At 37.7% G+C, this 18,835-nt stretch overlaps 1 pseudogene; it reads left to right on the plus strand.

The window, feature by feature from the left end:
- The first annotated feature begins 3,720 nt into the window (after positions 1-3,720).
- The window catches only part of LOC147636621 (uncharacterized), a 63,839-nt pseudogene continuing 48,724 nt past the window's right edge, over positions 3,721-18,835 (plus strand).

Genomic DNA, 18,835 nt, shown 5'->3' on the forward strand with positions numbered 1-18,835 from the left:
GAGAGAATGTAGGAGATGATTGAGGAGGTGTATGACTTGATTTACTCCCTTATGATACTCGAGTTTCATTAAGCTTCTTCATCACTTCTCTTATCATTACATGTGTGCTAATCATGTCTCTAATCAATCTTATGTGTCTCCTTGATCCACCATGATTATGTTGCTCTTTCTCATGCTTTAGCCCTCAACTCCCCTTTATAGCTACCAAAATTAGTATTGCAAAACTAAGATAACTATTGATGGCGAAAGCCTTTTATCCATCTCTCATGTGGGGAAGCTTAGATGGAGATTTGAAAAGACATCGAGATGGAGGCTATATACACAGTGAAAGAAGGGCGCAGATAGTAATGAAGGTGAATCACAAAGTAATGATTTGGATATGATGAAAACTACCATACTGGCCCTATATTGAGTCTAACAAGACCCAACCAACCATAAACACATCACCTAATCAAGATAATAATAGACTAAACATAAGATGTATGGCCTTGGCATGCCTTCCAGACCCATTTGAGGTTGTTTGGGCACTCGCCGTTCGAGCCTTATAACTTGAGGACCATATGTCCATAAAAAATATCGCTCTACCCTTGGGCAATGTGATATGGTTATATCACCCCCCACACTTGCATTTAGCCTATTTTATATGATGCTAAACCTACCTAAGCTACCTCTTAACCATTTGGTCACATATGGCCTATCACCTTCTTGGATATGTTGGTGGGTGTTCGTGCTACCCATGCACAAATCAACTCCTTCTTATAAAAGGGGATCTTACACTGTAGAACTATACCCGAATCCTACATAGTTAACATGACAAGGTGGAGCATTGATTTTCAATATGTTTAAAATAGGCAATACTATCAATGTTTTATGTTTGGCACAAACATTTGCATTTTACCAAAAAGTATGATCATCACAAATCCACCAAGATTTTGATCTTACAAGAAGATGGCATATCTTCTTTTGGCTCTATAAGGTCCTCAAAGCATGATCCTTGGAGTGTGCAAGATGCTAACAAGGGGGATCACTATGATCCCTCTTGTTCTTGAGGACTTGGGTACAAGGCATTTAAGTTATCGTAAGCATGAGAGACCATGATGTGCAAGATGCTAACAAGGGGGATCACTATGATCCCTCTTGTTCTTGAGGACTTGGGTACAAGGCATTTAAGTTATCGTAAGCATGAGAGACCATGATGTTCAAGAGTTAAGTGGCCATTAGGCATGATCCCTCTTGTTCTTGAGGTCTTGGGTACAAGGCATTTAAGTTATCGTAAGCATGAGAGACCATGATGTTCAAGAGTTAAGTGGCCATTAGGCATGTAACACAAAGCTCTATTGGAATTTTAAACCTCCTCCAATTCATCATTAAAAGACATAGGAGAGTGTTAAAATTTGGCAATGCCAAAATGTATGGTGTTGAATTAAGACTTATTATGTCATAAGGTAATTCGTGGATGTAAATGGGTAAAGAAAAAGAGTTAAAATTTGGCTATAAAGGCAATGGTTGGGAGAGTGTTAAAATTTGGGTTCAACGGGAAATAGCACAATGTATGGTGTTGAAGTAAGGCTTGCTATTAAAGGTTATTGGTGGATGTAAATGTGTAAAGAAAAAGGTGTCATTATGGGTCACATGTTTTTTTCTTTACTTGTTTGGATGCAAATGGGTAACGAAAATGTGTCATTATGGGTCACATGTTTTTCTTTTTCTTTACCCATTTGCATCCATCGATAATCTTTGACAATAAACCTTAGTTCAATACCATACAATTTGGCATTGCCTTTAAACCCAAATTTTAACACTCTCCCAAGCCTCTCAATGACAGATTGGAAGAGGTGTTAAAATTCCAATACCTAATGGTCACTTTACGCTTGTACATCATGGTCCCTCTTGTTCTTGCAATGCATTCAAGATACGTAAGGGTGAGAGTGAGAGACCATGACATACAAGCATTAAGTGGCCCCCATTAGCACAAAGTTCTATTGGAATTTTAAAGCCTCACCCAATTTGTCATTGAGAGACTTGGGAGATTGTTGAAATTTGGGTTTGAAGGCAATGCCAAATTGTGTAGTGTTAAAGTAAGGTTTATTGTTAAGTGGATGCAAATGGGTGTGTCATTATGAGTCACATGTTTATTGTTAAGTGGATGCAAATGGGTTTATTGTTAAGTGGATGCAAATGGGTGTGTCATTATGAGTCACATGTTTGGTGCAAGTGGCTCATGTAGCGTGTGCATTTACTATGGACACCTGTATTACAATAGATGAAGGGATCTTGTGTGTGAATTTAGAAGAGTCCATTGGATCCTATAAATTTACCATGGAGACATGTATTGCACTAGATGAAGGGATCACATGTGCAAGTGGCGCATGTAACTTATGCATTTATTATGGACACATGCATTGCACTAGATGAAGGGATCTTGTGTGTGAGTCTAGAAGAGGCTATTGATCCTATAAATTTAATATAGGCACATGTATTGCACTAGATGAAGGGATATTGTGTGTGAGTGTAGAAGAGTCCATTGAACTTGTCTATACAGTAAAATTAGAGTTTTTGTGCAATGTGTATGTTTATTAAATTCAATGAATGTAATATTATCTTTTATAATCATGGGTTTCTTGCTTAATTATGATCATCCCTAGCTTCAAACTTTGTTAAAAGTGTAGAGAAATCACTTGGAAAGTGCATATGTGCTAACTACATGAATTATCCCATGATGTGTAAAAAGTGTGTCATTAATGGTCATGAAGTTATTTAAAGATGTACTTGGGACCTCTCTTTGTTAGAGATGAGGTCATAAGTAATAGTATGATTTGACTTGTTGATTTTCTTGCTTAACCTTTGTGTTTTAGTCATCATCAGTGTTCATAATCATGAGACAACATTATCATGCATAATCACGATTCAATGAATATATTATTGTCTTCAATAATCATGGGTCTCTTGCTTAATATTATGATCCTCCAGAGCTTCAAACTTTTGTTGGAAAGTAGATATGGAAAAGTTGTAGAGAAATCATGGAAAGTGCTTATGTGGTAACCACATGAATTATCCCATGTAGTGTGACAAGTGTGTCATTAAAATTAATGGACATGAGGTTATGTAAAGATGTACTTGGGAGCTCTCTTTGTAAGAGGAGCGCATGACTAATAATATGATTTGAATGGTTGATTTCCTTGCTTAGCCTTGGTGTTTTAGTCAACGCAGCTGCAGCTGCGTTGACGAATAATATCATTTGAATGGTTGATTTCCTTGCTTAGCCTTTGTGCTTTAGTCAACGCAGCCGCAGCTGCCCTCGGTTCAAGAAGCCCCAGCTCCTCAGACCTGCACTGCAGCCAAAACGGCCGGCGGGCTGCTCTTAAGCAGGCAACGACCCATCGCACACCTCATCGACAGTCGATCTTCTCCCCCTTCGCAGATAACACATCTCCAAGGGTTTACTCTTTAGTGAGTATAAAGAAGTTTACTCTTAGTGAGTATAAAGAAGTGTGTAATGGAACCTCTAGTGAAAAGGCGTTTCACATGCACTTCAAGCAATTTTCTTTCACGTCTTTTGCATTTTGGGCTAGAGGCGGCTTACGTGTGTATGTCCGTACATTTGCAAAAAGGGCAAGATGGTGACCTCGTCTCGTAAGACTTCCTTTCAAAGATTTGAGAAGGTTTCACCACATGGAGTGACGTGAATGTGCTGTACTACAACAAAATCTGGACAGTGAGATGGAATCCTATTACTTGGATGAAGAGATGGAAATTGATATTAGAATTGGATGTTCCTCTGAAGGCTCGGACTTTTCTGTGGAGGGTTTGTATATTGGCAGATGCAACATCTATGATGTGAGAATAAAGGTAAAGGACACACATGAGATACAGAGCAAAGAAAGGTAAAGGACACACATGAGAATAAAGGTAAAGGACACACATGAGATACAGAGCAAAGAAATCAAAGAGAGAATAAAGGAAACACGTGTGGCAATAAGGAGAAACATATGCATAAGAGAGATAATAAAGGAGTCTCAGAAACTAATAGAGAGGTTTTACACACTTATTAGTTGCCCCTGGGGATTCACTCACAATAAAGGGAGACGTCACCTGTGTGCATGAACCTCAAGAAAACCCCCTATATATGATGCTCATAAGATGATAACACCCCCTATTTAAGATTATAAGGATATCTTTAAAATGATTATGTCACCCACCTTCCTTAGATTAAAGTATGTTACTTTGAACCTTATTGAGAGAACGTAAGTACCTCATGCATGCTACCAAGAAATAGATGTTAAAGTACTAGAAAATCATCACTGTAAATCACGACAATCTACTTGAATCATTATTGAAGCATGTTGTGATCATTTCTTGATGTCATTAGATCATTACGATACATGCACCATGAAAGTAAGTACTACCAAGGCCCCCTCCGATTTAGCATTCACCTAAATACATGGCCTTACTTCTACCTTATATGCTTATGCCTCATTTCAAAAACCCCCCTCTTGTACACTCATGTAATATCACAAGTTTTCTAAGAGTGAATCCCCTGGGTTAGTTGCATAAACATGAAGCCCACACATGAGACAAAGAAGAAAGAAAAAGATAAGAAAATATAAGTGAAGTACATGTAGGCATGCGTAAGAATATAGTAGAACAGGAAGATAGATAGCAAAAACAAAGTGCAATAAACAATGCAATACCAGGGGCTCCTGTCCTTGGACCCCCACCACCAGGGGGGCCAAAGGCCCCCTTTGGGACCCCCAACCGGGGCTCTGCACTGGGCCCCAACTAATGCTCAAACCCTTGACCATCTCTCCTAACCATCAATGGTCACAATAATGACTAAGCTGGGGTTCCCAAGACACGTGCACCAATGGCTTTTTCTCATAATGGGGGCGTTTACAAATGTGTACCAAACATCAACGTGAGATACATGCTGAGAGGTGTATTGACTGCATACTAGCACCCCCCCTTAATACATGCTCGAAAATAGATTATGTTGTTGGCCCAATGCCAAGTTGATGAAGATGCCAAGTGAGCTGGTCCTTGCTTAGAGCCTTAATGAAGATATCGGCGCAATTCTGATCCATATAACAATACTCCATCTCCACTATCTCGTCCTCAATCAACTCTTGCACTCCTCAGCCATACTGCTTCATAGGAAAAAAAACAAGCTGCTTTGTGCTTAGCTTCTATAGAAGAAAGTGCCATTGTAGGCTGCTTCTTACTAGTCCAAGAGAAAGAACCAATATGAAGTGAAAAATAATATCCAAAAATTGATTTCTTGGAATCATAATCCTCTATGATTCCAATCTGAATCACATTAACCCATAAGATGCTATAAGTGATGCTGTACTTAAGAGTACTTCTGATGTACCTAAGTAATCTCATCCCTTGCTTCCCAATAACTCTCTCATGGCTTGTTAGAAAACCTGCTCAAAACACCAACTGTAAAGCTGATATCAAGTCTAGTGTTAGTAAGAAAAATTAAACTCCCCACATGCTTCCTATACCTCATGATGTCTACTAATGGGGTGAAGAATCTTCTGCAGAAAGCTTCATGTTCACCTCCATAGGCATTTACATAGGTTTGGAGTCGGTCATGCCAAATTCTATGGGGATCTCCCAAGCATACTTCTGCTGTGATATGAAGATCTTGCCTAAGTCCTGCCAGATCTCAATCCCCAAACAGAAATGCATAAGACCTAAAGCTGTCATCTCAAGCAAGTACCACCCTGATAGTTATCATCTCAAATGCAACCAAGGCAAGTCTGTCATCTCAAATGCAGCCAAGGCAAGTGCTACCTTGATAGTTATCAGAGTTGGTATTTGATGCCATTCCCCTTGTAGGCTATCAAGTTTCATTTAAAAGAAAATTTTCTCCTTGTAGTAGCTTTCATATTTCATTTGAAAGGGATTTTTTTGCTTGGTATGTACAGAACTTTTTCACCTTCTTTCATGTTTCATTCTCCATAAGCTTATACTACTATTTAAACTAGCCAAAAGCTTCAACCTTAATCTCAAAGGAAATAAACCCATATCTTCCTACTATTTAAACTAGCCAAAATCTTCAGCATTAATCTCAAAGGAAATTAACACATATCTTCCTACTATAATCGTCGACTAATAGCATAAAGTAAGGAGATCCCCCCAATGCAGTAGTAGACATCTTACCACACAGAGATCAGTATGTAGTACCATCTCTAGTCTACTACTCTCCTATGGAAATACCTTGTGTTATTGTTTCTTGCCCATCATGTAAGCCTCACATGGTTCTTGTAATTCTAAAAATGGAGGCAAATCAGCTACCATTCCCTTTTTGTGCATCTCTTTTGGCACTATAAAATTGATATGACCAAATCGCTCGTGCCAAATCCTGCTCATGCTCTTATCTGCAATGGTTATAAAAGCTCATACAAATTTTTGTGACTTACTCCTTTGTTGACTAAAGAATGAACCTAACTAAAAGGAAAAAGAAAGCAAGTCAACACACTCACACCATCACTACACACTACACATTCACACCATCACTCACACCATCACTACACACTACACATTCTCATCCATACGCACTTCTCACTCACAGCCTAAGCTCAAGTAAATGATCAGCACATGGAAATGAGAGATGGACAACCCATACACAAGATCTCAACCACAAGCCTCTCACACATGGGGAGTGCTCAAGAGTGAGCAAGCACCCAAACACACCACATTCTAAGCTCAATTGCTAAGAGAACAAGGAGGAGATAAACTCAAGAAGGAACATGAGGATGGAATATCCACAAATTGGACTAGAAGACAATGAAATCTCCCTTACCCATGTCCTCTATAAATAGTAAAATATAGGGCCATCCAATATACACAATTGCCACATGGGCGAGAATAGGTGAGTCCAAAAGATACACATGAAGCTCAATGTTACCCAATATCCTAAGGAAAAATATATGATATGTACTAAGTGACATGCATATACATATGCATGTGCACCATTATATGTGGAGAGGGTAGGTATTGCTAAGCTATGGTGTATGGAAAGGGGTTAACATCCCCCCACCTCTAATACACATCCATCCCACGGAAGATGTGGTCAAATGAGATGGCAATGATGAGTACAAAAATGGAGGGGGGAAGGGAAAAAAGGGATAGGGTCAATGTCGATGAAGCCTAAAAGAAGGATTATGCCAAAGATTATGCCAAAGATGTGCAGATGTAGAGCATGACTGTTAATCCAATTCTAGGATTAACAAGAGCTACCGCCATTATCTTACATCAAGGAGTCACCATAGATACACCAAAGGGTCATACATTCAAGATATCAAGCAATAGTGTCCAAAGCTACAAATTGGACGGGCGCTCGTAATAGTGTGACAGAGTATTTATGGCAATTCCCACTTCAAGAGCGTGTGGTAGTAAGATAGGATGAAGTCCTAAGTGATGTACTTCATGGATATATTATGAGAGTAGTCATTGTAATAGCATTAGGCCTCTTATGAGCCTAAAGTGCCCGGTCGGCCATAGTTTAAGTGAGTGTGAACACTTATGGCCATGTATATAAGTGAATTTCTCTCATAATACAAGATACTCTGCCATTGTGCAATTGAGTCTTGCTCTTGCTAATCTCTCTCCCTAATGCATGTTAGTGAGTGTGTGTGAGTGAAGTGAGGTGAGAGGAGGGACGAGGACCTGTAGTGCAACGCGGTGGTGTGACAACGCTCGCGGGAGACGCGGTGGGATTTCTTCTCAAGGAGTTGTAGAGCTTGGAGACCTCGAGGATTATGAGCTTGGCCATTGGAAAGATCCTCACACGACAGTTGCGGTTCACTTGGTAATCTCTTTTTGGATGTGTTTCAAAGAGGATTAGGGTGAGCCTGAACATTTTTGGCACCGCTATTTGCCGGGGAGCCATCCCTTGGATTTTTCCATTGTTTTGTCTCTAATCTACGCATAACCCATTGCCCATTATCTTGATTAGTGATTTTCTATGAAAAAGATGTGGATTTGATGGTGATTTGTGTGAGATTGTGTAGAATAGCTCTCTTTTTTGTTTTTGAAAAGAATGCTTTTTACTTAATTTTAAATTTTATTTGTTATTGTTTTTATGGTTTTTCATGTTCTTAGGGCTTGCAAATAGTTTGTACTAGGCTTAGTTTGCATCCATTGCATCAAACAATGCAAGAGAATGCATTTCTTAGTGAATGTTAGCTCTCTTTAGTTTAAACATAGATCTAAGATCATTAATTCTAGTTTAATGGTGAGTTTTTTGTTGAAATTATTTGGATTAGTGTGTTATCAAGCATTAGGAGTAGCTTAATCTCTCAAAAATTTTCTTAAAACCATCAAAAAACTCTTGAATTTGACTAATTTCTCTTAATGGACTGGTTTTTGTCATTAAGGGTGATTAATCTTATTCAAGAGACTAAAAAATTAGAAAATGTGTTAATTGAGGTCTAAATTGATCATATGAGTAGTCGAAATTGGGGTTCTTGAGTGTTTTGAGAGCATCTAGATACATCAAAATACATAATCACTTCAATTGTTTGATCAATTGGAGAAATTTGACTCTTTTTGCTTAATTTTACCTCAGAAAGGAGACTACAATCAAGAGTCTAATTAATCTCCTAATTTAGATTAATTTATACAATTGTTGCACATAGATTAGTTTTTCCTTGCTCTATCCAATGATATGCTCAATTGCGTAAATTAATTAGAGATTAGTGGTTAATTAGAGTCCTTGATTAGTGTAAAAGAGAGTGATGGGATGTGAATGAATGAGATGTGAGGTGAAATGGATGTGATGTGATGTGGATCGGGGTAGATATGAATGGATGAGATGTGAATGAATGTGATGTGATAAGATGTGGATATGGGTAGATGCGGGTGGATGAGATGTGATGAGTATAAATGTGATATGGGTAGATGGGAGTGGATGAGATGTGATGAGTATAAATGTGGAAAGATGTAATGAGAAGGAAAATGATGTGATTGGATGAGAATGGATGAAGGACAATAGGAATATATATGATTGGACTTGGATTAAGTAATGTTGTGGATTGATGTGGAACAATGTGGAAAGACGAGAGTTCGTTATAGAAACTGTATTTATGACCTGTTTTTAATGACTGTTTTATGTCAAGAATGCTTGGGAAGCATTTTGACCATCTTGTGAATGAGGTCAAGAGACCTAAGTGATAAAGTTACAACAACAGCTGACAGAGAGTCAACAGAGGACGTCTTGCGTAGCACGATCGACCTAGGTCTTGACCAGCCTCAGTTCGATTTAAATGGTAAGCTTCTGGTATGGTGGATGAGGGACCAAGGAAGTGGCCTATGAGTGAAGCACTAGGTGACCCGCGAGACGAAGGATCCTAGAGGGTACTGACCATATGGTGCTCGGGCTCTAGGTCGCTGAAGATACCCACGCGTGTGTCGGGGAAGATATTGGAACAAGGAGTAAGCGTTGTTTTCTAAATTCGGGCATGGATCTGGTTGATTGACCTTGCTGGTCCTCAACGGATGAGTCCATGGCTCTTTTATATGGGGATCTGTTGGTTGATCTTGCTGATCTTCAACGGAGAGTCCATCTGGATTTTTATAAGTGAATATATTTCCGCGTACTATGAGCTAGGAACTATTGAAAAGGCCCCTGAGAGTGGACAGGTGGTTCTGGTTGCCAATGATGCCATAGGTACACCGATGAAGGAATGATTTGAAACTAGAATTCAACCGGATATTTTGGAGGATTATGATCAGTGATACTATGATTTCATTGAAAGATTGTTTTGAAGTTAGCTGAATCTGTAAAACAGGTAATTTCATATTGGGTGTGTAAGTGGTGTGACTATCCTGAAGTTTGCATGAAGTACTGGCTAGGGGACCTGGGAACTCTTTTCCTTGGTACGCCCGTGACAAAACATAACCAAATTCCTAAACGGATTCTATCACTATACTAGTTGGGTGGTTGGCTAACCCATGGGATGGGGTTAGGCTGGACTAATGGATCCCTAAAATGAGACTCAATTTTGGTATGGTATATTAGATGAAATAAATCCCGGACAGTCCTTGTTCTATGGAAAAGAATCAATGGCTGTGCCTCTCGATGAGGAAAAAAGCGTTGGTCTCTATGATCCAAGTGCAAGTCTTTTCCTTGATCTAACCATGTGACTCACGGGTTCGATCGGATCAGTTTGTTTAGTGATGTCCTTGACTACGTTAGAATAAAAATATCCCATGGAGGAATCGCCCGTGCTTTTTGGGCGAGGGAAGTTTTTCTGGGTTCAGTTTTGGAAGAATCAACGGATTAGTCTCTTGTCTGGATATCCGTAGGCGAGGCCCCAAGTGAGGCTCTGTCCTGCGCAAGAAGTGCTACTTCCGCTACTAGCACCCCCGAATTCGTAGGCGAGGCCCCAAGTGAGGCTCTGTCCCGCGCAAGAAGTGCTACTTCCGCTACTAGCACCCCCGAATTCGTTGCATGGAGGGGGCAGGGATCTTTGTGCTGGTATCAGAGCGAATTGGCTAAAGTGGAACAACCGAGAAGCCAGAAATGTCAAAAATTTATGAAGTACGAATAAAATATTATAATTGTGTGATGAAATTCATACAAATTGATATTCAGAATGTCGATTCATAAATTTGTAATTGGGTCTTCATATGGAAGTACCACAATTGTATGGAATCCCTGACTTGCTTGAGGCCCAGACATGATGGTATTTACCTTATAATTCCAAGGACTGTGACTACCTGCATATACCGAGGATATAACTATAGCTCTTTCCAGGCAGTATATACGAGTAAATCTACCTTGAAATTATAAGCAAAAATTCTATCTAGATGATGAATTCGAATGCTGATTGATATGATTTTAGAATTTTGGTTGAGAATTGATGAGTTGATTTGGATTCTGATTGAAAGATAATGATTCCTAAATTCTAGTTGAAAGAAGATAAGTTTAACAAAGCCACAATGAGGATGAATGGGACGAATCCCGGTGATGATGATAATAACTGGAATGATGATTTTGACTTCAGCAAATCACTATGAGATTAGTGGATTGTGCTGACAGATTGCTATCGTTGACCTTGACCCAGTGACTCTAGTTAAGGGATAAGACCCTCATTCTTTTGTATTCTTATCTGTGAACTAGAACATGCCAATATTACCTTAAAATAAGTATATTTTCTATTATCCCCTAAAAATCCTCTACATTTTGGAGAGATTGGAGCTTCTCTCTCTCTCTCTCTCTTCAAGCTTCCTTGGAGCTTTCCTCAGCATACTAACCAATTGATTGGTTGGGGGCCTCTCCTAAGAATAAAGAATCAAGCAAAACAAGAGGTAAGGTGTGACTTTATGGTTTTTTCTTAATCTTCTAAATGTTTTTCACTTCTCAATCCCTCGCAAGCTTGAGAAGTATTCAATTGAATGGGTTTTCAATGCAAATGAAGCTCTCTAATGAATTTTAATGATTAATCACATAAAGTTTACATTTATGCTAAATTTAGGATCTTTTTTTTGTATATCTCTCTCCCCCCCAAAGAATGGTCATTCCTATGACCAATTCTCAATTCAAATGATGCTTCTCATGGAGCAATTTCTAATTCTAAAATCAAACTCTATTCTAGCCAAGCTAGAGGCCAAAGAGATGGCTTTTTTATGCTTTAATGTTACATAAATTATGGTAAACTTAGGAATTAAATCCATAAATTGGATATTGGTCCAAATGATAGTTACTCTATCATCATCATCCAAATGATAATTGCTCTATCATCATCCTATTACTAAGTCTTATTCTTTTAAAAAATATTAAAAATTATCAGTAATAGCAGCGAAGCTATGGTAAAATTTTTAAAAATTAACACAAATAATTTTTATGCATAATGTGAAAAGAGGACTTCTTACCATATTCTAGGATTAGTCATCCTATGTTAAATGAATAATTCTCGTCATATCCATGGAAAACTAATTTTTAATGTTTATGTATAAATAATTAATTAGAGAAAAAGAGAAATTTTAAGTAATTTCATTTTTATGATAAAAGAGGAATTCCCATGATAATGGAGATCCATGTATTCCAATGGAGAAAGAGAAAAAATAGAATATTAAAATAATGGATGTTTTATTTAAAAATTAAAGAAGAATTTTGGATAGATTATTTTATGCATGAAAAAATTTAAATGATAAAAGAGGAAATCACATTATATTTGGAATTCAATCATTTAAATGGAAAAAGTGAAATTCTTGTCATATTAGGATTAATGGATATTTTAATTTAATTTTTAAGAGAAATTTTAGTTAAAATTATTTTATGCATGTATAAATTTAAATGATGAAAGAGAAATTTTCATCATATTTGAAATTCAATCGTTTAAATGGAAAAAGAGAAATTCTTGGTATATTTGGAATATTGAATATTTTTATTAAAGAAAAGAGGAATTTTAGATAAATTTATTTGATGATAAAAGAGGAATTCCCATGACATTTAGAATTCAAGCAATTAAATGTAAAAAGAGGAATTCCCATGATATTAAGATCCAAGAAATTAAATGGGAAAAGATGATTTTTTAGTATAATTCAATTTATGAAAAGTGAAAATATGGGTAGAATTGATTTTTATAAATCCTATGAATTCTTTTATCCAAAAGAGGAATATTGAATATAATGCATTTGAGAAATTGAGAAAGAATATGGAAATAGTTATTGAGAAAAAGAACCTTTATCTAAGCACAACAATTGGTAGAAATTTAAAAAAAGTCCCATTATCGGTATCGAAGTAGAAAAAGCTACTAAATGGGAATAGGATGTGAATGGATGTGATAAGATGTAAATGGGATGTGATAGGATGTGATAACATGTGAATGGGATGTGATAGGATGTAGTGTGATGAAAATGAATGTGGATGATATATGATGTAAATTGGGATAGATGTGAATGGATGATATGTGATGTGAATGGATGTGATGTGATGTGATATGATGTAAATTGGGATAGATGTGAATGGATGATATGTGATGTGAATGGATGTGATATGAATCGGGATAGATGTGAATGAATAAGATGTGATGTGAATGGATGTGATGTGATGGGATGTGAATCAGGATAGATGTGAATGAATGAGATGTGAGGTGAAATGGATGTGATGTGATGTGGATCGGGGTGGATATGAATGGATGAGATGTGAATGAATATGATGTGATGAGATGTGGATATGGGTAGATGCGAGTGGATGAGATGTGATGAGTATAAATGTGGAAAGATGTGATGAGAAGGAAAATGATGTGATTGAATGAGAATGGATGAAGGACGATGGAAATACATATGATTGGACTTGGATTAAGTAATGTGGATTGATGTGGAGGAACAATGTGGAAAGACGAGAGTTCGTTATAGAAACTGTATTTATGACCTGTTTTAAATGACTGTTTTATGTCAAGAAAGCTGGGGAAGCATTTTGACCATCTTGTGAATGAGGTTGTGGAGACCTAAGTGATAAAGTTGCAACAGCTGATGGAGAGTCAACGGAGGACGTCTCACGTAGCACGGTCGATCGAGGTCTTGACCAGCCTCGGTTTGATTTAAATGGTGAGCTTCCGATACGGTGGATGAGGGACCAAGGAAGCTGCCTATGAGTGAAGCGCTTGGTGACCTGCGAAGGATCCTAGAGGGTGCTGACCAGTGAGTGAGGTGAGGTGAGAGGAGGGACGAGGACCCGTAGTGCAACGCGGTGGTGTGACAACGCTCGCGGGAGATGCAGTGGGATTGCTTCTCAAGGAATTGTAGAGCTTGGAGACCTCAAGGGTTACGAGCTTGGCCATTGGAAAGATCCTCTCACGACAGTTGCGGTTCACCAAGTAATCTCTTTTTGGATGTGTTTTAAGGAGGGTTAGGGTGAGCCATTAACATTTTTGGCACCGTTGTCTGTCGGGGAGCCATCCCTTGGCTTTTTCCATCATTTTGTCTCTAATCTATGCATAATCCATTGCCCATTATCTTGATTAGTGATTTTCCATGAAAAAGATGTGGATTTGATGGTGATTTGTGTGAGATTTGGTGTAAAATAGCTCTCTTTTTTTGTTTTTGAAAAGAATGCTTTTTACTTAATTTTTAGATTAATTTATTGTTTTTATGGTTTTTCATGTTCTTAGGGCTTGCAAATAGTTTGTACTAGGCTTAGTTTGCATCCATTGCAGCAAACAATGCAAGAGAATGCATTTCTTAGTGAATGTTAGCTCTCTTTAGTTTAAACATAGATCTAAGATCATTAATTCTAGTTTAATGGTGAGTTTTTTGTTGAAATTGTTTGGATTAGTGTGTTAGCAAGCATTAGGAGTAGCTTAATCTCTCAAAAAATTTCTTAAAACCATCAAAAAACTCTTGAATTTGACTAATTTCTCCTAATGGACTGGTTTTTGTCATTAAGGGTGATTAATCTTGTTCAAGAGGCTAAAAATTTAGAAAATGTGTTAATTGGGGTCTAAATTGATCACATGAGTAGTCGAAATTGGGGTTTTTGAGTGTTTAGAGAGCATCTAGATGCATCAAAACACATAATCACATCAATTGTTTGATCAGTTAGAGAAATTGGACTCTTTTTGCTTAATTTTACCTTAAAAAGGTGACTATAATTAAGAGTCTAATTAATCTCCTAATTTAGATTAATTTATAGAATTATTGATGCACATAGATTAGTTTTTCCTTGCTCTATCCAATGATGTGCTCAATTGTGTGAATTAATTAGGGATTAGTGGTTAATTAGAGTCCTTGATTAGTATAAAAGAGAAAGATTAGTGAAAGAATTAATCTTGGATTAATCTTTAATCACCTTTTTACATAAGTCATTAAGGCTAATGAGCATTCAATGAGAAGATGCTCATGAGTTGTCAATTTGTACATTTTGGGGGTCATTTATGAAGGGTGTAAGGTATGTCATTTTAAAGAGTTGACCTTTTTGATGCCATTTACTTTTTTTTGGGAAAATGCCCATATCTCTTTAATCTAAATTCAAAAAATATTCTCCCTAAAAAGGAAAATTCTTATTGCCCACTAGACTCTAAAAAAGAAAAAGAAAAATCAAAATTTAATCCCATGTGAAGTCCGGTTCACGCGTGTAGAGTGTTTCACGGCGTGAAAAACCAGTTCATGTGAAAAAATAATAATAATGTAACTTTCATGTGAAGTCCAGATCATGCATGTGTTTCAAGGCGTGAAACAAAAGTTCATGCGATAATTTTTTTTTAAATTTTCACGTGAAGTTCGGTTCATGCGTGAAGAGTGTTTCACGGTGTGAAACAAAAGTTCACGTGATAAAAAATAAATTAAAAAATTTAAAATTTAATTTTCATGTGAAGGCCAGTTTACGCATGAAGAGTGTTTTACGGCGTGAAACAGAAGTTCACGCGGTAAAAAAATAATAATAATAAAATAAAATAAAGTGAACTTTGATTTTCACGTGAAGAGTGTTTCACGGTGTGAAATAGAAGTTCACGCGGTAAAATAATAATAATAAATAAATCAAAATTTAATTTTCACGTGAAGCCCAGTTCATGCGTGAAGAGTGTTTCACAGCTTGAAACAGAAGTTCACGAGTCAAAAAATTTAAAAAATTAAAAAAATTCATGTGAATTCCAGTTCACGCGTGGTGTTTTACGCCATGAAACAGAAGTTCTTTGGAAACCACCCATTTAGAGGCCCGTATCTCCTAAACCGTATATCCAATGAAGGCGCTCTAGGGCTCATCAAAAAACTGACATCGAGCTGTTTGATTTTGGACTTGGTCATTTGAAGTCAAAATCAATCATTTTTACCTCTGACCAACAACCTCAAAATTCGACCCGAAAATCGAGGCAAAAAACAACCCAAAAACCACGAAAAATCGTAAAAAACAACGCGAAAACGACAACGAGCTATATTCGGGCTACTTTTTGAGGGTCTAAACAACAAAATCACAGACGAACCAAGGAAACAAAGTTGTAGTACTCCAAAAATACAACTTCCTCATACAGAGTTTTTCAAAGTTTCTTTTGGATCACCCTAAAAAACGTGCTGCGAAACAAGGAAAAAATTCTCGACTTTTTTTTTCATCTTGAGACAATGATGGAAAATAGTTTTTAGGACCTTCTCTTCCATCTAGGAAGTTCCTAGCATATGGTTTTTTCGAATCCAACGAAGAGTACGCCCCTCGAGGCTGGGAAAGTATTAAAAAAACAAACTGTGATTGCTTATTAAGAGCATTTAGGCACTCTAACATGGCCACAATAGAGGGATTGCCTACTCTGCTGTAATTACATAAGGACTGAACCCAATGGTTGACATCTTCGAGCCATTGAGATCCATGCCACCAATTCACCTCCCCATGCCATTGACCATGCCTATAACAAGCGTGTCATCAGGTTTTACACCCCCCTATGACTTCGATCCCACTAGGCTTTGGTCCCTTGTCTAACATTCTTGCAAATTCTATAAGTACCAACTCTTGTCCACACCTTGGACATACTAACTAGTCTAGGAAGGGGGGTGGCCCAAGGACTCAGTGAGTCTTCCAACAAGAGCACTCACATAATACGGCCTCAATGATTCATATAGAAATACGGCCGTACAAATTTCCAAGATTTTGGGCAAATATGATGGAACAACAGATCATGTTTAATTCATTCAAATGTTTGAATAGAGATGTGAAGCCTTTAGAAATCCCAACTGCCCCACTAAGGTACATGCATTGAACTTATTCTTATTAGAGGGAAAAGCTAGTCTATGGTTCGTCGCATTAATGCTGGCGATCAAGACTAACTTCAAAACCTTGAAATCAGCCTTTATACACGGCTTCTCCAGATAAGGTGATCGGTGGAGTGCAACAACATAACTCTATTCAATTGAGCGTCAACCAAATGAATCCATTAGAGATTTTATCCTTCGGATAAAACTCTTGGACTCACGTTGTGAGTCATGGGAAAAATTAAATGATGTTCAATTGAGGAGATATTTCATGATGGGCTTAAAGAATAACTGCTTACACAACTTGATCGTTGTATCCAATCCGGAAACATTCGATCAATGTTGTAAAGAAGCAATACCTTTAGATGACAACATGCTAGAAGATGATCATGCTACGAGGTGTTAGGCTTTGTACCTGAGTAAGACCATCCTATACTCAGGCACCTCCTAGAGTTGAACCCAGGCATATGGTCACAATGGCTCTTGAGCAAAGCCAAACCAAATGAAACAATGGCTAGAACTCACATAGCCCATGAAATGAGAAGAACTACAAATGTCGCTCCTATAGTAGTCAAACCATTTTTAAGCAACCTAAGGGAGATCCCTACAACCATTTAAAAGCAAGTCTTATAGTAGAAAGGGTGATCGATCCTAGAATAATAATAGATGATTTTATCTTAACCTTGTAGATTAATGCTTTGATTTGATTTCAAATGCTAGAAGATTTAGAGAACCAACCCTACTAGGAACAAATGCCAGTTGAGACTAATCTAATTGTAGGTGAACCTCCTAACCCACTAGATTTCTATGTAGAATACCCAAACTCACCGTGGTAGGAAGTCCTTCAAGAAGTGAGTGCCACATGGCTCAACTAGGACATTTGGTGCTTGACACACTGACAAAATTAATGCAACTTGCATCAGGAAACTACTAAGCAAGCAATGTGAATGTGCCAAGGTGAGCTCTCTTAGATGTCAAAGCCTATAGTGGTCAACTATCCAATGAGATCCATACCAGAAGAAACAACACTTAATCCACCTCCATTAGATGGTGAATGAAGTGTGGCATTAACCATTTGATTAGTGTGGGACTACCCTCTTAAGCTAACAAATAAATCCTTCAAATGAATACATCATAGCCTGCACTGACTGGGAATTATTAGTGTGGCATGTCTATTGTCTTCTTTAGACGAGGAAAGGGACGTTACATTGCAAGATGACACAAGGGATCCAAGCTTAAAAATTACAAGATTAAAAAACCATATCCATGACATCTTCTGTATCAGAAACCTCTCAAAGAAAAAAAGGAAAAAAAGAATCCAGGACTGTCAATGGCACCTCAAGCATGGTTGTGGTATGCTTGCTAATTTAGACCCTAAACTTGATTAGTGTGGGCTAAACTAAGGTGGGTGTAGCCTAATTACACACATGATGATGAAAAGATTATGCTAAATAAGCTTAATACTCAAGCACAATTAGGTTACAAGATGGATACTTGTACTCATAAAGAGGCTTGAGAGCTTGCTTCATTTCATTTCTTGAAAATGACCCGTATTATATGGGTGGGTACACATTTGGCTTTGCCTTCTCATGTGGGATAAATCCTAGTCTTTTGCTTATGCTTACTCATAATCATTCCCTACCATCTCTTATGCTTCAAGGCACCACATTTCTCAACACCCCCCCTTAATGTAGGTGGATAAACATCAAGATGGTCAAGATTGATTACATTGAATCATTTCCCTTAGGTTCTCTATGGTGGGTACTCTTTGGAGTGTGCATTAAATCCTAGTATTTTGCTTATGCTTACTCATAATCATTCCCTACCATCTCTTATGGGTACACATTTGGCTTTGCCTTCTCATGTGGGTGGGTACACATTTGGCTTTGCCTTCTCATGTGGGATAAATCCTAGTCTTTTGCTTATGCTTACTCATAATCATTCCCTACCATCTCTTATGCTTCAAGGCACCACATTTCTCAACACCCCCCCTTAATGTAGGTGGATAAACATCAAGATGGTCAAGATTGATTACATTGAATCATTTCCCTTAGGTTCTCTATGGTGGGTACTCTTTGGAGTGTGCATTAAAAAACATAGATTTGTCTACTCATTTGGTGGCTTACAACATTTGGATTTGGTT

The sequence above is a fragment of the Cibotium barometz genome, chromosome 7, assembly GCF_041138505.1.
Source record: "Cibotium barometz isolate CiBa-2024 chromosome 7, ASM4113850v1, whole genome shotgun sequence".
NCBI lineage: Eukaryota > Viridiplantae > Streptophyta > Polypodiopsida > Cyatheales > Cibotiaceae > Cibotium > Cibotium barometz.